Source organism: Solea senegalensis, linkage group LG1, assembly GCF_019176455.1.
Source record: "Solea senegalensis isolate Sse05_10M linkage group LG1, IFAPA_SoseM_1, whole genome shotgun sequence".
Taxonomy (NCBI): Eukaryota; Metazoa; Chordata; class Actinopteri; order Pleuronectiformes; family Soleidae; genus Solea; species Solea senegalensis.
This window is the reverse complement of record NC_058021.1, coordinates 9,655,892-9,681,966: the sequence shown is the minus strand read 5'-3', so window position 1 is coordinate 9,681,966 and position 26,075 is coordinate 9,655,892.

The following is a 26,075-nucleotide window of genomic DNA, read 5'->3' as shown; positions in this document are numbered from 1 at the left end:
CGAATGTCGATCGGAGCCGGAGCTGATCGAAACCCCAGTGCATTACAAAGTCGTTTGACCTTTGACCGCGGAAACACATTCCCTCTGGTCAACAAACCTGAGTCTGAGTTCAAATAGGAACATTGGGGTGAATCTGCATCCAGGCTGCTGAACTCTCAGCTCTGTCCTTACACAAAAATGGGTAATGTGACGGTATTAGTATAACCACTGATATCTCAAATAACAAAACTCACAAAAAAACACCTGGATGAAGACCACTTGACTGGCGTAAGATGGAGGAAAACATCTTAATTCAAGTCATCTGATCCTTTAAAAGCATTGTCCTCTTCACTCTTTACCCTTTTACTCAGGTCCTCTCTCTTCACATCTCCCTCTTTCCCAGTCTCTCCTGATGGCAACATGTTTATTCATTATTGATATTCTTACTGGGCTCACTTCCCGCCCTAGTCGCCCCACTTTCATACAGCCTGCCCTACTTCACCAGAGTCCTCACAAGACACTCACTAACTCACACATGCTGTAGACGCACACGTTGGTATGTGAGACAAAGGTTGTGATAACCCACAGTGTTTGTTAACGTGTGTGTGTGTGTGTGTGTTCATGTGGGTGAGACAGAAGGAGAGAGGCTGGCTGAGACTCGTAGCATAGCATGTTCCTATATTTAGATCCATATAAGAGACTGTTCCCAGCATCCAACTGTGCATCCACAGGGCTCAGCAGTCTCTCAGGCAGTAGACCGTTAGTGGTCGACTATACAGTATGTGTATGCGTTTACACACACACACACAGACACACACACATTTTAACAGCAGCTTTTCACTGCCATATCGTGTGTGTTTTTACTGCTGCTTTCTTCAACGTCTTTTCTCACTTTGCATAAGAGTTCAATTGTTGGTAATTTATGAAGTGTCCTTTGTTTGGACTTCACTGCCTCCTTGTATTTTATATCCAAGAATTTGTGAGTTTGTGAGGACTGAAAACCACTTAAAAGAATACTTCACCCATTTGCTTTTAGCTTTGTATTACTAGCACAGGTGTAGTATTTTTGAAAACATTGTGCATCCCGACCTCAGTTTCCCCTGAGTTGAGAAATAGCTTCAGAATTAGCTTTGCAGTTTCAAGCCTCGGACCAAGAGTCACTAGTGGGCATGTAACAAAAAAAAAAAGAACAAAGATATTTCTCGACTCAGGGGAAACTGAGTTTGGGAAGCACAATCTTTCAAAAATACTACCCTATATGAAGCTAAATGCAAATGGTGAAGTCTTCCTTTAAAGGGCTTGGAAGGGGCAAGAGTTTGGGTTAGGCATTTTAGTTGTGATGGTTAAGGTTAGAGTAAGGGTCCTTACTACGAAACCTGCACAAATGTGTGTTTGTAAATGTGTTTACCGTACCACATGCGCACACTATGCACATACCATACTGAGGAAGAGCTCGAAGGCTTTGATCGCGTAGACTGTGGAGCATATTAGCGTGTGATCCTTTTGAAGAGAAAACATGAAGATGTTGGTTACGCTCGGAGCAAAGGTTTATTTATTTGGTGCTGTCGCTCCACGCGGCTCCATGGGGCCCTTGCAGTAGCATGTTTTGAATCCATGATCAAATATAACTTCCTCGAGTGGCTCAGTCTCTTCCACTTCATTATTAAGCCTTTTTCACCTTGACTCTCCCTTTGTACGTGTGTGTGTGTGTGTGTTTGTTTCTGCGAGTTTTGCTGAATATGTTCATTTGTGTAATCTGCATATCTGTGAGCATGTGATCATAAGCTTATGTGTGTGTGTGTGTGTGTGTGTGCTTACATATGTGCATGTGAGAGTGTGCAGAATTTTCCCCCGTGTTGACTTTTAATTGTTCTGTGCTTCTGAGAGTGAGTGTTCAGTTTATTCCACAGCAATTGATTTGGAGAGTAATGGTTGGTGGCGAGTCCCAGGTCTCGCTGCCTGAAACTCCTTGTAATTACCGCTGGGAACACTGGAAGTGATGATCGGAGGGAGACGGAGAGAAAACTGTCAGAGAAATAGCAATAATATTTGAGCAAAACCCACATCAAACGTTACCCCTGCGACTCCTCTGAAGGTGTAGTAAAGTAAAGTTAGTAAAAAATGTTACCTTCATCCTTCACCTTTTACCTTTTTGTTCCAAATCTAGTCTGGAGTGGTCGCCTGTCTTTGTGTGCCGTAATCAGCATGCGGCGATATAAAGATCTGCAGCCTTTCCTGACAATTGTTAAGCTGTTAGCAGCACAACAAACAGCCTTTGTGTGTGTGTGTGTGTGTGTGTGTGTGTGTGTGTGTGTGTGTGTGTGTGTGTGTGTGTGTGTGCGCAGCGTGTGCGTGCGTGTGGCAATCCAATCAACTGGAGACCTGCTTGTGGGGGGCAAAGGCCAGATGCCAACACACAAGCTTCACAGTTACCAGTGCTAACAAGTACAAGGCTATAGTGTAATCTCCCAACAGCCTCTGGGAAATCCTTTATAGTCATTGTTATTTCTTCGTCTTTTTCCTTTCATTCTTTCCACAAAGTCTTAACATTCAAATCGGAACTGATTTAAGTGAAAGAGATAAAATGGGGGGATTGATTCGATGTTTCTTGCAAAGTGTTAACCCTCCGTTGTCAGACAGATCTGTGCCGCAGGTGCACCCATGGTAATTTGCCATGGGAATAATACACAGCTCCTTATATGGACGTCCTGGGGGTGTGTGTTTATGGGTCACATATTCAGGCTAAAAGTGATCGCATTTTTAGTAGAGACATAAAGTAGCAATTATTGTGCAGAAGTCACAAAAATAGAAACCAGCCAACTGAACTTTGAACATATTTCCAAATTTCTCAAAGTCAATCTGATTTTAAACCTAAAGATTTTGCTGAGGTGTTTATATAGTTGGTGAAAATAACTTTTTTTTTTATCAGATTGAAAATGGCTATAATACACTCTTATGTTCTCTGTATATACTGTACGTTTAAACGGAGTAAAGGGGAAGAAAAGCAGCCTCAGTGCTCTGTGTTCATATTGGTATATACACATAAATGTATTCACGTGTACATGCCTACATATTCCCCAGCTAACACTGGGAGAAGAACATCGTCTGTACCTTCAGCGGTGAAGCAAATAGCTTTGTGTATTTGTTAAGGTATCATAATTTGTCTTTCCCATTCCACATCCACAAAAAGATTACATCTGCCAGAGCACACGGATGAAATTGGGGAGCAAGAGAGTGCACGGATAAAGGAAGCAATGCTGAAATGAAAAAATGAGATTACTGATCAACCGGTAACACAAGATGAATATTTGATTTGGTCTATTGTGTTGTTTTCTTATCTTAAGAACATGCTGAGCTGGGGTCCAACCCTGATGCATTGTTGTTAGATGGAACATATACTCGTGCAATTCCAAATGTTACTCCCTCATAGGAGAGGCTCTGTCGTTGGTGATGTCACAGATTTCAGTTACTGCTTTTGTTTCCTACTGAGTAAAAGAAAGCAGCTGATGTTTGCGGTAAAACAATACACTGTCTTATTTTTGTGATTCTTTTTCAAAAAGGATCTAAGGTTCACCACTTCACATTGACAGATCAAGGCTGTGAATTTAGTTTTTTAACTTTTCCAACGTTCTAATGTATATCTGAATTATGGATAAGATAGTGAAGTGACAGCCCCATCGCATCGCCCTGCCCTGCCCTGCATGTGTTTTTTGTCACAGTGTTTGGATTACACTTGATGGATAAGGATTACGTCCTTGTACTGGAGATCATCAGTAAGCGGCGGTGCATGTCCGATGGCTGATAAGCTTTTAAACATTGATGCGACTTTGAAAATAACACATTAAGAGTTTATTGGCTTTGAGGGGTAAATGCTGGCAGGTATGTTTGGTGTGCATGTGCGTACACACACGCTAAACTCCTCTGTCCTTGTAATTGCTCCTCTCTTTGCCCCAAGGCAGCGTGAGCTGGCATATAAGCTATATAATAAAGCATATTATCCTGGCTGGTAATGCATTTCTGCCTCCTCCAGCCTGATGACAAATGAAATTGAGCTCTGCATGTTGCAGAAGGTGATCCATACTAAATTCCTCCAGGCAGCTTGCAGCTCTGTCATAGCACTGACCTTCTCCTGACAACTAGCATAATGAGTTTTGGAATAGCAGCGTCTCCCATGAATGAGCACGGTTGCTCTTTAGGTTCCACTTTGATCTCTATACACTGACAACACTGCATCTCAGATTTTAAGTAGAAAATCCTTTACGTTGTGCTGTTGCAGTGCTCGTGCAGGTCCAGTCCGGTTGCGTGGCAGCCAGCTGATCCAAGAAATGAGTCAGGGTTGCATCAATCCACCAGTCAAGTTGTAAAGGGAGCAATGAATAAATCTTCCCTGCCACTCATTCAAAAATCGAACTGGACACTTACTAAAACAGCGGTGCTTTGACACAGAGCAAAGTATTACTGTCATACTTTTATTAGTGTCATATTTGTCAGTGTTCCAAATGTGGCACAGGTGAAGTCTGACAAGGCTTGAGAGAAATCACTCCGAGAGCACGAACCGCTGCCAAGGCAGCTCCGGAATCATATCTGCCATATCTTACACTTCCTCAGAAAGTGTCATCGGAATCTGTTTAACATTTTGTCTTTTAATAAAGTAAATGAATAAAGTAAAGATACCTTCATTGGCTGTAGTAAGTAAACTCACCATTAAAGGTCCAGTGTGTCCAGACTAGAAGTTCACTGGCCACCAGGTCATTTTGAGTTTGAGGCCCCTGGGAGCAGATGAAATGGGAACCAATGGTCCTGAATGAAACTAGACAAGTCTCCAAATGGCAGAGTCATCTGCGCTAAAAGAGAGGGAAAAAAAACAGATTGAGAATCAAATTGTGACACCCCTAGTGGTTATATGTGGATATTGTCACATATACAGCCATACATTTAACCCCGATAGAAGAGACTTAATGATGCCTCTCCAAAATGTTCTCCTCGATTAGAACTAGAAGAAACCACAACCTTGCTCGTTCACCAATCCTCCTTATTAGCAGTCGGAGGATAATAAGGTGGGGGAGTGTGATTTAAAAGAAACGGTGTGGGTGACACCTTGTCTGCTAAATTTTCTGGAGTTATGGAGGAGTATGAATCGTGTTCCGTCTTCACATTTTTGTCTGCGGCGGCTGCACTTTTAACTTTGCTTGTGTAAACACGTCCAGTGTGTGTGTGTGTGTGTGTGTGTGTGTGTGTGAAGTGGACGCATGATTTCAGTGTATGAAGTAGAAAAGTGTCGGGGGTTTTAAAGAGATATGGCCGCATGTGTGAGAGCGAGAACAGGGGTTATTTAATGATCAGAGCAGTGTAATTACCTCCCAGTGAGGTTCACCCTTTTAGACAGATGATTATTCAAGGGGAGAAATCTCATTTGCATCTTGTACAGTAATATGTAAAAGTGTTCACTCTACACTTAATTAAATGGCCACAATTATTATTTTTCCCCTCATGAAAAGTATGTTTCTGTTCCTTTTTTTTTTTCTCGGCGAAGCGACGTTTTATATGCAGATGCATTTATCTGCGAGCATTAACGAGAAGATGGTCTCTTTGTGTCCTGCAGTTCAGGCATCCAGTCAAGTCTCGGGGGTTCAGCTTGGAGCTCATTAACCAGGTGTTAGACGTTGTACTCTGTAATAAGGGGCTGAGAAAAGAGAGGCCGTGCAGTGAACCTGTGTCACAGCCTCTGGGTTCTGTCGCTCTCTCTTTTGGTGTAAATGAAATTTCTTTGCAAACATTACGTCTCTTTCTTCCCGCGTAATCATTTTCAGATTCCACACGCATTCACAGCTATCCGTACCTTCATAGTGTGAAATCGAGGGCCTAGCTTTCGTTCACATCACCTCTAATTACAGTGGGAGTAAAATAGCAAAGCCTGAGTCTAATGACGGCAATCTACACCTGACTGAGCTCATGTCCCATTTGTGGCTCCACCACCTGGGGACAAAAAGACAGACAGGACAGATTGAGTTAGAATAATACTACATTTATTACTATATATGTTGGATAAGCACGCTAAGAGTGTGTAAAATGAAGTTGATGAATTGAGTTAGCCAAACAAAAAAGAAAGATGATTGACATCGAGCCATCTGTTGATCTTCATGCGTATTTGTTTTGCCCCTCCCAACGTGTTCCTTCCACGGCTGACTGGGGGTCATCTGTGACTGATAGCCCGCGCTCCTGTTTTCGTCTGACAGATGGGCGCAGGGGCCGACCACGGTGCAGCCTGAAAACGGATTCGCCGTGCCTCTGTGTGCTGCCACAGCCATTTTGCCCAGCTGTCAGTCACAGGCAGGCGGCGCGGTTGACGGTATCACTTGTATCCCGGCTTAACAGTGGAGGTCTGCTCAGGACTGCTGCTGGTTAGCTGAGTCGCACGGCCGAAGAGAGTGAGCAAGGGAGGGGGAGTAAACACTGAGGGGAGATGAACAAAAAAAAGAAAGGATGTAAAATGGATTATTTTGAAGGTTAAAAGCACGAGGATGGAAGTCTGGTAAATGATGTGAGAAATCAACAAGCGAAGGAGGCTGTACGTCTAAATACGGTCTGATTAGGACGAAACAGTGGGTGACGCACTTCGAGATTCAAGGTTCTATATATTGTATATAAAAATGGACAAAGCCTCTGAGAAGTGTAGGGGAAATCTGCTAAAAGAACTCCATTAGAATAGAAGTCTATGGGAAAATAAGACTTAGGCAACTGGACTTTTTAATATAAATAGTCTGATTCTGTATGACAACTCTTGTTGCGGAGGTTTGACGACCGTGGATGGAGTTTCTGGAGTCTTTGATGAGTTTATTGTTAAAGCTTTATTGGAAGCAGCTCAGATCTGAGGAGAACTGCATGAACAAGGAGATGTTGACAGTTAACAGTTGGGCATCCTCTGTGAGTCTGCCCGTGCATCCCAGAGTTATGGTTTATCTAAGGTTTTGGAGTAAAAGGGGGAGAGAGGGGAGAGACGTCAGGGCAGGATGTCTGGCGCCTTCCTCTGCTGATACGTAGAGTCGACCTTGGCGAGGACTGTGTGGTTGTGTTATCGGTCCTCTGCCCCAGTTAGGTTAGGCTCAACGGAGATATAATGAGGAACACTCTGTAGACAAAGGATGGGTGCCAAGGTTACACAGAGGCCTCTGTGATTTGCCAGTTTCAGCTGGTCTGTACTGCGTTGTTAGGAATGTAAGTTGCTCATTTAAAGAAGGCCAAATTCTAGGGTTTTCTCTTACAACTCTTACTAATGCAACATCTGTATTACTTGCAATGAAATTCAAGAGGCACATGCTTTCAGATCAACAAGCTAAGGTGTAATCGGTTGGCACAGACGACCCCTGCTCCACCCACTGGATACCTGAAATGCAGGCAGACAGCGCTGGAGCGCAGGGTAATTAAAAAGGCATCAGATGAAGGGGCTGCTACCATCGTCTCCCGTAGATTGACACAGAATGAAGATAACTCCCGAGAGCAGCGAGGTTAAAGATGAAGCGCGTCGAGAGAATCCATTCCCTTGTCCCTCCTCTCCTCTTCCACTCGGGGGAGATTTACAAGCCGCGTTATGACGGCACGCAATAACAGCGGCCATATTTTTTACTCCTGCCACCGTTGCAACAGCCACGGACGGTGGCCAATCAAATCTACCGCAGAACAAAAGTAATCTGTGGTGTGCGTGTGTAAAACTGCATGTCATCACGAATGTGATTGTCCCACACATTGCTGTCAGTGATCAGGGCCTCCGATGATACAGAGGCAGACTTTTATGAGACATACAGTACGTAAGAAAATAAATAAACACCCATAAAAGAACCCGCTTCAGTCGCGCAGAGATGAATTTCATGGAAACACGAGCAGGAAATACAGTATGCTCTTAAAAGTTTGCCTAATTCCAAACGATGCCGAGGGAGACGGCTAAAAAGAAATACGAGAGTGAGAGGAGGAAAATAAGAGACACTTTACAACGGATCAGCCGCTACAGAATGATGACAACATAAAAAATGAGAAGAGGAGACGCAACAGAAGTTAGGATGCAACCAGAGAGTTACTTAAAGCTGGATGAAAGTGTGTGTGAATCGATAGATATGGATGTGAATAGGGAGACTTTTAAATAAGGCTCTCGCTTGTGTCTTTAGATCCTGTTTCACAAAGAAACTCAAACTCGGTAGATCAATACTGAGCTCATCTCGCTGACCTGAGTCCTGTACAGCCTGTAGCCAGTGGCTCCCTGTGTATACTGCTGTCTGTCTGTTGCTGTTCATTGCACTTGAAACCCACTCAAACAGCCTTTCCAGCAGTCTCTTTATCTCTGCAGTCCCCGAAACCCTGCACAGCCGCACAACCTTTGCTTGTTTACCCAGTTTTCGAACAGAGCGGCGGTACTCCAGTGCTCGTAGCCATGTTTAAAAAAAGAAAAAAAAAAGTATCAGTTGTGCTGTTTTCCTTTGCAGTTTTATATCATCGTAATAAAAGCAGCACACACAGGTGCCCAATCTAAAGCAAGAGTAAGATACCTTTTATATTCCCACTGCTGGACACCTGGTAATGGTTAGTACATTTTTGAACCAACATTCAACAATAAAGAATGTTGTGAATGAAGGAAATAACAGTTTTATCATGACGACAAAGACCTCAGTGTACACTATACTATAAAAATAGAGGTGATAAGGAGTCAATGTAGTCTACTTTTTCCTCGGTACATGACAGAGGATCACAGATTAGGACGAGAATCCTCAATCTCCTCGTTCATCGAGAACTAGAAGGCTATTGCTGTGTCCTTCAGTTTTGTTTTTTTTTGGGGACGGTCTTATACTTAGGTCAGCTCTTACTGCTGTAACTTGGCAACGTGTCTTTGTGAGTTTAGTTTCAAGTCTGTCAGTGGCGTGCACATGTGGGCTGCTGGAGACACAAGACACACACTTAAGAATCCTCCAGAGTGGGGAAAAAACAGGAGGAAGTGTCCTACTGGCTGCCATTCATCTGCGGCCTCTAAAAAAATATATACATTTAAAACTTTCTAGTGGAGAAAAGTGATGCCCTTGCGACTTTCCTATGGGTGTCCTTCCAACATGACGTTCCCCACTCTCCCTACACGACAGTGTCCCAAAGGGTGTCCTTAGGTGTCCCATCTCGGTGATGCTGTTTATACACAGGTGTGTGAGAATGTGGGAAATGATATACTAGTGTACAGTAGGTACCCTTTTTAAATTTTCGCCCCTGCCCTTCCAAATGTCTGTGTGCGCCACTGGATCCTGTGAGAGTGCGGCCCTGATTTGTGCAGGAGAAGGATTTTATATCAGCTGCATGTTTTTCATCACTGTTACTGTAATAATAATAATAATAATAATAATAATGATGATAGTTAATTTTATTTATAAAGAACTTTATCTTTTTAAAAATAACCTCAAAGTGCTACAGAGGCACGTTAAAGGCACATATAAAACATACATACACAGAATAAGGATATGTTTATGTGCAGACACACACACACACCACACACACATGCATTGTTTGAGTGGATACCCTAACCCTGAAACCAGGTCTTAACCCTGGAGAAGCCTGTTAAAGTTGTGTGTTCTCACAAGGTCACAATGTCCTCTCAAAGATAGCTTTGTTTGAGAATCGGTCCACGCGCCGTTGCACGCGCACACGCGCAGACACTTCATTAATTCCTGATCAGCCACTGTGAGTCACTGACATCTGTTATTGAGATGCAGTGAGGATGCCAATGGTTTGTCTGAACGAAGACTGTGCGCCACCGCTTCACAGCAGCCATTGCTCTGTAGCGTGCGTCAATACCCCCGAGAATCGGAGCTTATTTTGAGCTTCGTTTGGTATTGTGTGCCTTTCCCTACACATGTGTGGTACTGTATGTGCTATCTGCACAACCATCGAAAGAATGAATGAATTCTCTCTTTTTTTTTTTATTGGCCACATTAGAATTAGACAAAAGGGCGAGAATGTCATGGACGGAGAAGTGTCAATACTCAAATTCACACATTCATCACTGGCTGTGTGTGCGTGGATATCAGTGCAGGTCTGCAGTGATGGCTGGTCCCCACTGTGCAAATGTCACCGGAGTCCTCTCTCTCTCTGTCACCTCTGTCTGATTCCCACTGTCCACTTTAGCACCTCAGTGACCCTCCCTGGCCTTTCCCTGACAAGGACCCCTGGTGATTACACACACACACACACACACACACACACGTGCACACACAGACTGACGCACTGACAAGAACATCCACCCTTTCAGACAGGATTATAAAAGATGACACTCACTAAAATGGAACACGGCGTGTCTCTGCCTGTACATGATCTTGTACATTTTTTTAAATGTCAAAGACTTTCTTAAATCTTCACGATTACCTATTCATGAGAAAGCATAATCTCAACACACGGATGATTCTGTATTCACACCGTAAAGCGTTTTAAGGTCAGAGCAGCAGCTGATCTAGCTCCATCATTTACAATGGAATGTATATGTAGTTTGAATTACATGTATGCCACTATGAGCGTCTTCTCTTGAACAGTATAGATGTTATTAAAGATATTCATAAATGGTGGAAGCAATTCATCATTCGTTACGTAATATTTTACTGCGTCGTGTAATCATTTTACTTCGTTACGCAGTTGCATAAAAACAGCAATTAGTTTTTTTTCCCCCCCAAAATCATTCAGCACGAGCATGGAGCGTTGGTCATTAATGTGGCTGCTTTTTTAGCAAATGCTCTTTCACTACACCTACTCATTGTGGAGTAGGTGTAGTGGTGGTTGCCATAGTGTTGACACAGATACAAATCCTGATGGCGCAAGGCAGGAAGAATGACTTCTTTGTAAGTAATATATAAATGCTCTGACCATTACACTGAGAACCATCACAGAATGGAGGGAAAGGAACGAGGCATAGTCACTAAACATGATCAGAAAAGTAGACACTGTCACCGTTCCACATGATTCTCTGAGTTTAAATGTCACAGTGATGCACGGTAAATGATAATAGTGAGGGGAAAAAGACTTTCCCAAATAACAATGATCATCCTCATGTGGAGAGGAGTTAATATAATTCCTTCTTCATCCAGTAAATGATTCAATCTGAAATCAGTTCCATTTTTCCAAAAAATAACTGCATAAAATACAACGGGTGAGGCAATTGCACTGAGGTAGAGAGATGAAGACGTTTCTGTTGTGATATGAACGTCTTATTTTCCTCCCGCCGTTGCTACGTTGCGGGAGGCGAGAAGACGAGTTATACACCCGGGCTTAAATCCAGGTGGTGGTTAAAGTGTTTTTGAGTCGGAGAGCTGATCAAAGCCTCGCTCCTGGGCAGCATGCCCTTACAGTAGTCTGCTCCTTACTTTTCCATCTTGTTCATCTTGGTTGTGAAGCAGATGCCCAGGGCAGAGTGCACAAGACAAGACAGCTGGGGAAGGGAAACATAGCTGAGGGGGAAGTTGCAGCAGAGTGTAGTTTAACTTAAGATTTAAACATCGCCAACAAAAAAAAAACCCCAACACACCTCAACACACCACATTTTCTACTGCTAATACAGCGATGGTCAGCAGTCCAACTTTGAACCAAGGACAAAGTCCGTCAAACAGCCAAGAATCGTGCCTCTCACAAATTATGAGCTCAAGAAGACGGGAGTCTGAAAAGTGTGGGCAGTAACTCAGTCGGCTGACAAGTGACCACTGTGAAAGTGAGCTGCCTTCAAGTGTCTACACAGGAGAGAATTTGGCGGAACACTGTAGTTACAGTGTCAGAAAAGCTAGCGGAGGTTTTAACACCAACAAAACTGTCAGGGTTTCGTTTCGGACATTTTCTTCTTACTAAGGTCTGATTGTGCCAGGGGAAAAAAAATGGGTCTGCTACTCTCAACTATAATTTTATTAATAAATCAAGGGCGTGTTTTTGTCTGAGACAAGTAGAGTCAGTTTTTTTATTTGATTTAACAAAAAAGTAGTAGTAGGTCTTTTGGAATCATCAGCCATTTTGTCGCTGTGAATGTTTTTCCCCCTTAAAAGTACATTTTGTAGGAAACAAGTTCAATGGCTCTGTGATGGTATACATTCTAGTACAGTGGAGTCAAACTGGCGGCCCGCGGACCATATTCGCCCCCCCATCGATTTCATGCGGCCCACCACTTAATATTAATTAGTCTAAACACAATTTGATACTAAATATTTTTGCAAGCACAATTTTTTTTTATAATGGTAATAATAAGACACAGTTTTAAATGTATTCCCTTCAGTTAAATTACATTATTAATTACATACAGTATGTATACGTCTAAGCCGGTTGTTTTAATTACAGTTGTCTGTGTTATTATTGACTTAATTTTTGATTTATTTCTCTGGTTTTGATTTATTTGCATCATAAATATGCCGTTATACTGAAGTATACATCATTTTATATCAAGACAAGCACGCGGACGTTTGAAATTCTGTGAAATATCATCATGAATATCTTTATTGCGACATCATGATGGAATACTGCGAAATATTGCTACAGCTAGTGCTATCTGCTACTGAACAGTTGTGTTTCCTGGCAAACGCAAATGTTTTGGGACTTGCCGGCGTTTTGGGACTTGCCGATGTTTTGGGATTTGCTGGCGTTTTGGGACTCCGCAGTGTTTGTGAATATGCAGCTCGTCTCTCCTCCTGCATGTGTTTTGGGTCGTTGCAGGAAATTGAAAATGAAGCTTGTGGCGTTTTTGTGGCTGCACTCTTGGCAAACCTATTGCTCTATTGCTAATGCTACAGCGACCCTGATGACCCTGTCGGGGTCAAATGTCGCTTGAACGGCGAACACAGGAGCACAGAATGACAAAAGAGTGAGCCTTAGATGCATTTAAAGGTCTATCAAGATGTTCTATAAGACAATTAACCCTTAACCTTCTGGCAGTCATTAATTTCCATAGCATGTTGAATCAATGGTATTGATTGCCGTGGTTAGGTCTGTATTAATTAGTCTTGTCAAAAGCCATAATCCTCATCACCATGTGGTTGTGTTTGCTCAGGAGACGCTATCATCAAGGATCAGAGCGGAATGTTAATGAGGCTGCATGGGCACAAAGGATGATACCAGAGCACTGCAGAGGCTGAGAGAAAGTGTGTGTGTGTGTGCAAAAGACTATGTTTGTGTGTGTGTGTGTGCGTGTGCATGTGCAGGTACACGGGAGGTCGAGTTTGGAATGTTAACGATGCCACCGCCGACTGCAGAGTGCACTACAGAAACACAACAGATTCTGCCAAGACTTCGTCTCACCTTTCCATTCCGCGAGCAGGTGTTAACTTGAATTAATCATGATGTGGTTACAAACGTCTGCTTTCATGTTCACATTAAGGAGAATTACTTGCAATTTAGGGCCAAAAAAAAAAAAAAAAGGGTCCCCAGGAGATAAACCATCAAATTGGGTGGTTGTGAATCCAATTTTTGTTCTCAATACGTTACATTCAATGATACGCTACACTATGGATCACATGACCGCGTGTTTGTAAAAGGCAATGCTTAAATATGGAACCCAACTCTGTAATTATAACCAGCTCTATGTAGTGAATTCTCTTGGTTAATTATTCAGGTTTTCTGACCTGGGGCTCTAGAGTTTGCTTAATTCTCATCAGTCTTGTTGTTGTTTCCAGTTTCCACAGCAGACCACCTACCCGGTACCAAAAGACAGTCAAAGTTAATGAACAATATGGAGCTTTTAGCGTCAGAAAAACCAAATATTATATCTTACATGTGTTTATTTGAGCCAAAACAATGACTGGACCGGGTTGGGAAAGGATTGGTATTCTGGTATTTAAGATTTCTGGGTATATACAAATCCTCAGAATAAACGTGTACATGTCTGCAGGTATAATAATTCATTTTATTTTTTTCATAAGAAACTCACATCTGCTCAGCAGCTGAAGTTTTGATTGTTTGTGCCTATGGCAGCAGCAGGGAAGCATATTGACCACGTACATATACAGTAGGTACAAAACAGAGATAGAAGAATTGATTGTGCAGTCAAATACTGTTGGATTGATAAAGCATATTGAACAAAGCTATCTCTTGCAGTTTGGAATAAAATTACAATTATATGATTCCTTTGTATAAAACAACAATGCCAGCATTTCTATAGTTGCAGCTGCTTTATCTAATCCACTAGTTGGTGGGCTCACAGCTGATATAATAGGTTGCCTTCACTGTGTTGCATTAACTGTGCTGAAAACAATTTCATCGTAAGGCTTTGGTCCTGCAAAGCTCCTTTCTCCTTCATGTACACTGACAGATCTCTGCTCTTTGTGTTCTTGTTGGCTCTCTCTGTCCCTAACACACACACACACACACACACGTTCAACTCACAAAACTGAACGTACATGACTGAAATTTGATCAGGTTTTCCTCTTAAAGCTGAGCTTCAGGTGCAAGGCTCTGAGTTGCACTCTAACCATCCATCATGCTTTATCATGCATCACACATTACGCCGCGACAACAAACAGAGAGCGACAGACAGAGGGAGGGAGGGAAATTCGGAGACAGCTGGGGAGAGAGGCAGCGTATTAAAAACAGCAAGAGAGGCAGAGATGAAGGGAGTGTAAGAAAAAAAAAAAAGAAAAGAAGAAACCAGGGAGGGGGAAAAAAAAGAGAAGCATCAACCTTCTCTAATCAATATCCATTTCCCAGAGCTGTCATGTTGTTGTGAGAGTGGCTGTTGCATTACCAAACAGAGAGCATCTGATCCTAAATAAAATATCACCTTCATTCCAAACCATCACATTCATCTTCATTTAACAAACGCTCAGCTTTTGGCAATACCTTTTATGCAGCCTCGTTGCCGTAGTCAGAATGAATATGTCAGAATGACAGTTGCTGGCACCTGTACACGGCAGCATTTCTCTCCACTGTTGGTGTTATTGTTGCACTGCACGACCGAGACAGACAGTTGATCCCGCCGGGGTGAACTGTAACGCGCAATTGAATTTGACAGTTTAAGACTCATTGGGTTTTAAAACTGGGGAGGGAAAAAAGAAAAAGAAAAGGAAAAGCCAGTATGTAATGTCTGCCACGAGTGCTTTGTCTCTCAGTCAAAACAATAAGAAAAGATAGTTTGGTGATGTCGGAGAGCAGCGTGGGACCACGGGCTTTGGCTCACTTCCGGATTACGTCACTGCCTTTATCTGTCACATGTGTCACTTAAGCCCGCCCCACAGGGATTATTTACCAGATTTCTGGCCCTTCTGATAATTGTGAGTGCTGTTCCGATTTTAGGCTGATGTAAACAGATTATCTGGACAAATTGTCCTATAGAGCAGGGGTGTCAAACTCAAATGACCTGGGGGCCAATAAGCATCTAGTCTGGTCAAGCAGGGGCCGACATAGAGGAAAAAAAGTGGAAAGAACAACTATTTAGTAGCCGGTGGGCAATATAAGATATTCATTATGATATTAGACAGAATTACAAAGTAAAAGTGCTTGTTTTAAAATAAAATATTTCACAATAAAAACATATTTATGAGGCACAAAAATGGAGAATTAAATAGAAAATTTAGCAAATAATGATGAGGATAATTGTGATTAAAACAGCTTAAATATATGTAATTTCATGTTGAGTGTAATACATTTAATAAAGCAATGATTACAACCAAATGTCTTATTACTATTATAAAAATATTGCCGGCCGGCAAATACATTTAGTCTTATATTCTGTCTCTATTCCATCACCTCGCACAGTGGTGGGCGGGCCGCATGTAATTGATTGGAGGGCCACATGTGGCCCCCGGGCCACCAGTTTGACACATGTGCTATAGAGTGAGGGATTAAGAGACGCGATGTTAGCACCATGGAGTCTTCCAGATTTCAAATCACAAGGATTAAACATGTTTGAAATTCACGACCGAACAGCGATTGGGGCGTGAGCGGAACCTCGGCGTTAACCAATGAGAGCGAGTCTACCAGGTCACAGATACTTAGTGTACTTTTTAGAAGCGTAAACTTGTACAAGTTGACTGTCAGCTATGGCTTCATCTGCATGCTTTGCTGTTTATCAGCACAAAACATTGCACACGAGACAGCTCAACAGATGAATGACGTCTTCCTCCATGTCTGTTTATATTCCGAAGTGGCGTTAAGTCACGTGAGTTTCTGTGCGATTCCAAATCCCTGGAATCTCCTCCCTGAAATGAAGTAAAAGCACTCTGGTGTTACTGTTTTTTCAGCGAGGCTTTTAAGGTGAAATATCTGCAGTGCCAATTTTTATTGATGATAGAAGAGCATGTACAAGGGTATTTATCGTGTTTTTCAAATTCAAACACAATTGATTAAAAGGCAACTCATGAAACGGCCCGTTACCTTCAATAGAAACATGGTTTTCAGTGAATTCAAAGAGTGTTGGAAACAATTTGGCTAATGCAAGTATAGAACTGGGAAAAAAAAAGAAGTAGAACATTAGTCTTGTCATTTGTAGAATTGAGTGCATCAGTGCTACACTTTCAAATGCAAGGATGAATGTTAGTTTGCTGTCATCACGACACACTAAATAAATGTGTTTGTGGGATTTGTGAATAGCTGTATGTGCTGCAATGATGTGCTATCAGCTTAGAGGATCAGTTTGTGCACACAGCACTGTCTGTTTGTGCTCATCCACAATTTTAAATAAGTCTAGACTGACAGCTGACCTTATCAGCGGAAAGCAGCAACTCATTTGCTCGATGATAAGTCCGAGAAAAACATGTGAATGCGCAAGTTGTCTCCGCTCTCTGTCTTTTCAACACTCGTGTTTTTTTTGTTTTTTTTTTACCCCCCTCTTTTGGTCTCCCTCTATCTTCTCCTCCTATGTTTTGGCCGTGAGTCTACGAATGGCCGTAGGGTAAATCTGTAAAAAGAAGACCAGTGTCTGTGATCATTAAAAGCATATGAATAGTATATATTTTTATTTATGCTATCCTCTGATTTTTTTTGTGTTCCAGTCATACTTCAACCTGTTTTGCAGCCGTCTCGCTTTACTAGCGCAGTGTTGCTGTTGCCTCCATCTGTCTTGACATAAAACAAACACGCCGCACGGCACGGGAATGTCACCAGGCCACGTGAAATGGACTCGACGCTATTCTGAGAAACACCGATAGAGCCTTGTGAAGCTGGCAGCCGTTAAAGTTACACATTACAGTCAGTAGTTTTTGTGGAACTAAATACCTGTCACGGTCCTTGCCAGATGTTGGCACTGATGCACAGTGTAGTTTGCCGCCTGAGAAAGAGGTTTTGGCTGTTTTCCTGTCATTTTGGTGTCCACCGTTTATACTGTTAGTTTTTCAGTGCAGATGGTGATCACTGGCACTGGTTAAAAAAAAAAAGAAACTGGAAACACCCGTGTGGATTTATGTTGTTTGACATAATCAGGAGAAATAGAGAGGAAAAGAGAAAAGTCACTTTTATGACCCCATTAAAAACATCAGCAATACAATTACTTTATTAGTAACATAATGGCTTTAGTGCAGTTACCTTAGTTATTACTTGGTATCAAAGGCAATGGGTTAGATTACTCGTTATGTACTAAACTACTTTTGTGAATGCAATGAAAAGTAATTTACTGATAACATCTGTCTCTCCCTTCAAACCAATCAAGATCTAGTAACACTATCAGTAATTGTAGTAGTAATAACTGTTTTCTAAATAGTAAACCCTTGCATTACTCGCTACTGGCTAAAGTAATAATATTACACTAATATATTACTGGGTAATGTGTTACTGCCCAAAGGAATCTTGTGTGTAAAGTCACCTTATTCGCCTGTCTGTGCCCTCTGCTCCGCCGTGCTCTGATCTGTGGAGCTGTGACAGTAGTCTGATCCTTAAAGCCACACCTCCAACCTTAAACACTGAGGGAAATGACCCACTGCAGCACAGGAGTGTAGCACGCAGGATTACACTCAGGCACGCACACACACACACACACCTTAGTGTGCTCTGGATGTCTTAACTCTTCCTCTGAATTTGCCTCGGACGTCATCTCCTCCAGAAGCCGCTAACGGTCCATTCCAGCCTTGAACCCTGCCCGGGGCCAACGCCTTACGGGGGAGTACTAATGATCTCCGTGCTTCAGTCCGTCTCTCCTTCTCCTCCATCCATCCATCCATCCATCTCTCACATGCCTCTCCTTTTGTTTTTTTGTGATTGAATCTGTGTTTCTCATCATGCCTATCAGTAACTGAACCAGTTTAGTATTCTTGTTGTGAGCACGGCCATAATTGAGCACACAGCTGTGCATCTGCAGCTGAACACGTCGCTGTAAACCTGGGCGTCCATTAACATTGTGTTTACTGTCTCTGTATCATTAAGAACCACAGACATGTGGCCCAGTAAAAGACGAGGACATAAACTGACTCGCATTATTTTCTGTTCTATTTCCATGGCTGCCTAGGAGCCTAAAAGCCTTCATAAATTACGCCGTTATTTGGGTCAAACCTCTGTTAGTAAGCGTGCGGCTGATGTAGAGCCTCGGCCTTTAGCTGTGTGGTGGCACTTTATACCGCATGTAAACACATAAACAAACAAAATGCTCTGGTTTAATCATTCATATATATATATAGAGAGAGAAAAGCTTCAAATTTGTCTTTTCTTTTTTATGATTAGACCAGAAGTAGAGTTCACTCAGCACATGCACATGCACACAAACATCAGCTGTCACGATGTGTGCTCAGTGTGTGATTGTGGTTCTCCATAGAAACCAACTGGATTTTGACTTAAAGTTATTCATCTTATTGAGTTGCTGCAGCATTTTGGTCCTTCATTTGCTCTGTGTAAGGTTTGTGAGTGTTTTTCCAGATTCACATTTGTTTATTTTGTCATATGCAGGCAAACACACCGTCAACTCTGCAAGAAGAACACTGAACACTTACATTTGTCTCACAACTGTTCAAGGTCCACAGCTAAAAAATAAGAATGTAATGTGGTATTTATTTAGCAGTGATCATTCAAAATGACCTTCATTTGCAGTATTAACTGGTTCTACTGTATAAAATCCTCTATGCTTAAAGTTCTGAGAGACACAATGACACTGCACATTTGGTCATTATTTCTACAAGTAATAGTAAGAAAGTTAAAGTTTTGACTTGCGCACGCAACGTAAATGAGAGTGTTATTGTGTAAAGGTGGTGTTTGGATTGTAGAAGGAAAGAGAGCGTGCGCTTGTCTTTTTGTTGGACTCCATAACGACCCTCTCAGCTTTTGTGTCCTTCATATGTTCCTACAATCCGAGTGCCAGACATAATATGACAATATGGATGAGCCTCGGCTTCGGTGTCATTTTCCGTCCAACGACGCTCTTGTGAGACCTTTTAGTTTCAAGTCTGTCCAAACCACAATGAAAAACGCTCGCAAATGCCTTCCACTCACAACCCATATCTTTAGCGTGTTTCTTTTAAAATGATTATTATTGTATGATAGTGACCTGCCAATCGTCTTTGTCTTCTGAGGCTTCTGACAAGGATTTTCCCCTAAAGGTCATAATGGCTCAAATTTTTTTGGCCAGACGCTGAGTAACTCCTGTCACCCCCTGAGGAAGCCTGAGTAATTACAAAAACACTGCAGACGCCCCCACATAATGTCTGCTTGGGTGATTCCATAGCACCCCCACTCCCATCACATTGTTAAACATCCATTCAGCAATTTTTTTTTTTTTAGCAGTAGATTTCACTTCTGAATTTATGCATGTTAGCTCCTTGGCACTTTCAGCCATACCTCAAATGTTTGCAGCCTCACTTTTAGCGCTATGTTGCTGTTGTCTCCGTCGGGCATGACTTGACAGAGACACGGGAAACACTTGCTATCCTGAGAAAACACAGAGGGAGCTTTGTTTAACTGATTAATCGGCATTATGTGAACTTATTTGGCAATGGCTTAAATGTAACAACCATACGTGTCGTAGGGTTATATTAATCCATCCATCTTCTACCGCTTTATCCTCCACAGGAGGGTTGGGGGTGCTGTGCCAATCTCAGCTGACATGGGTTCGATAGGCGGGGTCACAACCTGGACAGTTCGCCAGTCCATCGCAAGGCCACATAGACACAAACAACCATTCACTCTCACACCTATGGTCAATTTACCTAATCCCTTATCCCCATATTGCATGTTTTTTGGACTATGGGAGGAAGCTGGAGAACCCGGAGGAAACCCACGCACACACGGGGAGAACATGCAAAATTGTTCAAACTGAGGCTCAAAACCCGGGTCTTCTTGCTGCAAAAGCACCTACTGTGTAGCCCCTCAAATGAATATTATTTTATATGAATTAATATTTAGTTTTATGTATGGAGTACTGTAAGCAACTTTCTTTTTTTTTTTTAAATATGTCTTTGTTCCAGAGTCTACAACTCGATTCTTTTTGGTTATGCCATTATCTTGATATTAACACAATCAAAGCTGTGTGTGTTAATATAGAAGCGTTCTATGACAGTGACACAGTGATTCTGTTGTCTGACAAATCCATATTATATCCTTGCATCAGTACAACACCACTTACACCCACGGCCGTTGCTTTACATGCGGCTCAGATAAGAAACCAAGCGAAACAAATATACGTCTTGTAGCAAATCATGAGTAGAAGAATAGGGCGATGGGGAGTGTGCGCGTGCACCACCACACACACACACACAATACCATCAGATGAAAGCCATGGAAGCAGCCAAGACATTACCCGGTACTTTGAGATGAACCACATTTCTGACGAGCCACATAATGAACACCGTGTCTTCGCTTTGGAAGACGTCACTCTGGCATCCACCGACACTAAAACAGCTCAGCCTCAGCACCGGATAGCTGCGGTTTCTCCACTCCTACCCTGAAACACTGAAGCTTGATTGATGGCACTTCAGGGACTGCATTTGATTATACCGGATAGGAGCCACACATAAACACTTGGCATGAACGAAAGAACACTCATGTCTCATCGCACGCAGGACTCAGAGCAGGATCTCGCAGAAGGAACAAGTTCTTCCTTTTCTTGAACAGTAAAGGTGTCATCAATATTGTTACCCTTGCATTGTCGTGTAAACAAAGTCTTCTATATAACTCTGGAAAGACGGCCCGTGTGTGTCTGTCTGTGTCACTCATAGAGGAGCAGATGTTGTCTTTCTATTTTCTCTCTAAATTTAGATTTTCATCATCTTTTCTCCAACAATAGCACGTGAATTGGAGCGAGTTTGACTTTGGTCCAATAGCAGTTCAGCATGTCACGTCTGCCAGGCATTAAACTGTGATTTCCACATCTGTAAGGGATTATGTGGTCAATATTATCTCTGTCCAGCCAAACCCATCCACGTTTTCCTTCACTTTTCTTTTCAGTCTCAGACACAGTTTATCCTCCTCTCCTCTTGCTCTCTTCATACTCTATCTGCCTCTGCTCCATTTTGAAATCTGTTACTGATTCTCGGTAGTGAGGGCAGTTCATTACAGACACAGTACCTGTGCAGATTTACTCTCAGTGGACATCTATTTAAAGCTCCTGTGCTTAACTTTAGGTGATTTCTGTTGTTGTTGTTGTTGTTGTTGTTGTTGTTGTTATTATTCTGCCTCGGTCTGATCTTTTGTGAACGGCAATACTATCAGAGCTGACTGTAGAAGGACTCGTGTGTATGTAAATGGTGAATGGTTTGTGTTTATAAAGCGCTTTTCTAGTCTTGATGGCCACCTTGATGATCTATGTGCAGTGCATTTTCTACCATTCATATTTCATACCCATTTCATACAACGCGGGGTTAAGTGTCTTGCCCAATGGCACGTGGGCATGTAGACGACAACTCTTCTTTTTGCTCTGATTGAATCACACTTCTCTCAACATCAGTCGTCCCGATCCTCAGCAAACACAAGAACACACACACGCTCAGACCTGGACACCGACGTACACCCGGGGTAGCGTCTCATTCCTGGGGCCGATGAGAGCAGAGGCATGATGGGAGTGAGGCATGTAATGTGATTTATACAGCCGGGCTCACTTTTCAAATTCAATCAGGAACTTTGATTACTGATGAAAATTTGAGACAGGAAATCGCTTTGATAGCAAACTAAAACCTCATGAGACAGAAGAGGACTGATATGCGTGTGCTTGTGCATGTGTGTGTGTGTGTGTGTGTGTGTGGACTGGGAAACACTGAGCCTGCCTGAACTCGGCCATATTTGATTAGAGAGAACACGCAATGTAGTCTTAAGCGACGAAGCAGGAACTCGAGCAAATTTAACCAACCAAGTGATGAAATCTTAGCTCTGGTTCAGATTTTATCTTGGCTTTAATACTCCCACCACTCTCTCCTTTACACACGAGGTTCATGTTTGAATGAATATTGTGTGTCAAGCCATTCCTTTGACACACACACACGTTGTTGTTTGATTGTAACAAAACGTTTGGTTCAGAAACAACAAAACAACACTGTCTTATTTTTCTGACATATTCACAGCGCTCACAGCACCCTCTGCTGGACTATGCAGTAGTTACTTCATGGACGGATGCACTTCCAGGCTGTATGCTTTGAGCTCTTCGGTTTCCAGAACATCCCCGCCGAGTTTGAACGGAGGGACACGCGGAGGTCAGAGTCACACACTCAAACACACACACGCACACATATGGTTGACCCCAGCAGAGGTCACAGTGGCAGAGTGGTCTCTTGTGTTATTTTAACGTCTGCTGTTGCACATGAGGGGGACACTCCACACACCAACAGCATACGACAGGGACCCAGTTACCTTTCCCATGGGGGGTTTAAATGTGTTTGTCATAGAGACAGAGAGAGAGAGAGAGTGCAGTGTGGAGGGACAGAGAGAACGGCAGAGACACGGAGTGAGTGCTCGTGTGTGTATGTGATGCAAACATGACAGGCTCATCAGTCACCAATGGCCTTTTAAAGTGTTCTCCATAGGGACACATGACCTTTTCACATGATGCCAATAGCAGCTGCATGACGAATCAATCGCCTAAGACTCTGGCTCTTGGTCGCCCCCCATGTTAGCCCGAGTAAATACGTGGGGTGACATTCTCCCTGTTGAGACAGCTGGAGCCGAAAGCCCAAAGTTATGGATTGGCCTTTAATAGTGAAGGGAAGCCCAGTGATGGTAGCAGTGGGGCAGAAACAGGTAATGGACCTCAAAAAAAGGGCTGCATGAGGAGAAAACCTCTGGATGGATAGATGGATGGATGGATGGAAAATTAGAAAGCTATGAGAAGAAGGAGATAATGTGGTATTCAAGGTCAGAGGAGTGGCCACTATGTCTGTCTGCAGAGGATGGATTGGAATGGGAAGGAAAAAAAAAAATATCCATGCTACCCAAGGCCAGCAGAAAGATTAAGAGCAGGGCAGTGGGAGGAGAGAGATACTGAGAAAACAGCCCTGAATTTTTTATTTTTTTTGTATACATAGATGTGCGTGCCACAAATATAGACGGAGGGGGCAAGCGATAGGGGAATATGGAGCCTCATATGATGAGCTAAATGAGGTGTAATGGTGGTAACATAGAGTGACAGCCACTGGGCCAGTGCATTAAGGGGTTAACCAAGGCCAGAAGATGTTGACCCTCCTTTTCCCCTGAGACAGAATTATATTGGTAGGGAACACACACACACACACACGCACACACACGCAGACACACAAACACACACAAACACAAGATAAATATGTGGTTGTAGACCTGGCCATAATTTTCCATTGAAGAATGGAAACGTTACCACTACTGTCAACATCGAGGAAGAGCTATCCTTTAATTTCAGATTATCACTGAAACAGAAATGAGTAACTTAAAAAAAACAAAAAAAACCATAAAAAAATAATTACAGTGATCTCGTTACGAATTCATATCAGTCGACTTTTAATTTGAAATGATGGTACTCGTGATGTAAGTCCTAGTGTATGTGCAGCATGACGTGCAGAGTGTGTGTGAAGAGAATAAGACACTGCAGGCGTCAGGTGAGAAATTAGAAATATTAGCATATTTATTACAGCAACATGAAAGACATTAGAATGCCTACACCCTTTACAACAAGCAACGCAGAGGAAACTGGCATGGGGACAAAGAAGCACTGTACGAAGGCCAAAGAAAGAGGGCGAGGGAGGGAAGGAGTCGAGAAAAGAGAAAGCCTCAAATGAGAGTCACTCATGAAGATTTACAATACAGACCGTCGGGGACATGGAGAAACGTCATATTCCAGATCAAGCAAAGCAACCGACACATTTCACTTTTATGGGGTGGATAGTGGCACAGACCTGCAGGATTTTGAGAGCTGACACCAAAGTGGCTCCTGTATTTTTAAATGTCTAAAATGGGAGTGTTGAAGAAGCTCGTCTACCCAGATCTTTGGGTGATATTTGACATGGTGTTTTGACTTGGTACGTTAATAGAAATCCAAAATGTGAACAAATCACAGCCATTATTAGCACTTGTTTTCTGCACAGTCACTAACTCAAATAGATAAAAACAGCGTGTCATTTGCTCCTTTGTTTCCTGCTGTAAGAGATTTGAGAAGAAAAGGTGAAAATGCTGTTGGGAGTGTGGGGCTGGGGCTTCTCTGAGGGATGTCACAAAACCAGGGTGTTGGCGTGAGGTCATCTTAAGAACACAGATAAATAGTACCTGTACATACACTTTACTCTTAATATCGCCATGATAGGGCAACGAAAAACAACAATAGCTCAGTAAATAAGGCATCTAAAAGGCCAGCGGTCAAGGGTAGTCCGCTAGAGTGAAATCATAGCGTTAGCATGAGTAGAGTCACCATTTCACTTTGCCTGAATTTTAGCCTTTTTGACACAGTAAAGAGATTTGGGAGGAAGGGAGGAATTTTATTCCTAGATTTTTCTTTTTTTTGCAATAAATTAATCTCATTCTGTCCTGAAATACATTTCCCATGCCATTATCGACAAGATCCAATAAAACAAGCCTTTTTGTTGAGGTGCAGGGCTTCCCTCCTGCCCTAAAACTATTTAAGTCTTTTCTTACCACAACACAATTCACTGTGGTATGAGCTTGACAGGTCTGCTGTGACGAGGTACAAATGTTTAATTACAGCTGCACCGTTGCTCTTTTGGGGAAAGGGGTTTAACAAATATTCAGTTTTGGCTCAAATGTGATTGGAGGATTTCTCTCGTCGCATCGCAGCCTCACTGCTTTCGACTTCCCCTCCTCGTAGCAGAGAGGGATTTTCAGGCTTAAAATGTGCATGTAATTACTGCCCCGAGACGGTGTGCCAGTGTATCGGTAAGTGGAATAACATTCTACTCATTGTAACGCTATGGTATGAACTGCAGTCACTGTCATCTGTCAATCAAAGCTGAAGCTTCGCGCCATGCTACATTCCTTTGTTCAGACCAACGAATAAGCCCTCCCGTGCGTTCTGCTGCTGAACAAGTACTTCAGAAATCTCTTTTTCACAATAAAAGTACACCATAGTCGTCATCATCATCGTCATCATCGCTATCGTTACAAACATTCTAACATTGTAAATCAACGCTGTACATATTTTACACTATGATACATTCATATATACTATACTTAATGTCATCTGTTGGTCCTATAGAGTACCACATATATTAAAACTGGGTTTGGGGTTTAGACTAAAAGCAGGTTCAGTGCCTGAAAGGCAGTGCACACAAACAGGTTCCCATCATGTGTAACTCTGCAATTAGCGAGATAAGCGGCTGTTTCGTTCTGACGAGGAAAAACCACGAAACCAATCACTTTGCTTTTTTTTTTTTTTGTTGTACTGTAAATTTGTTTAGGGGTCGAAAGTAAGGGGCGCTTGAAATCACTTGGCATGACTGAGGAAGAGAGTGAGACAGTGCTAAACGCACAAATCATTTAAATTGAGCCCTCGCTTAGTGGCACTGCTGGACATTTAACACTGGACATATCCTGCACATTTTCACTGCTCTTTTAATTATTTTGGACAAAACACTGTAATTACTGTGACTGGCCTTTTTGGAAGCATCCAGTCAGGGGAGCTGATGAAAGGTGGTGGGGGGGAAAAGAATAATAGTGGTAGAACATAGACCGTAAATAAGACTGGACATATTCTTCTGGTTTGTCAGAGGACGCAGACAGTAGCATAATACTGA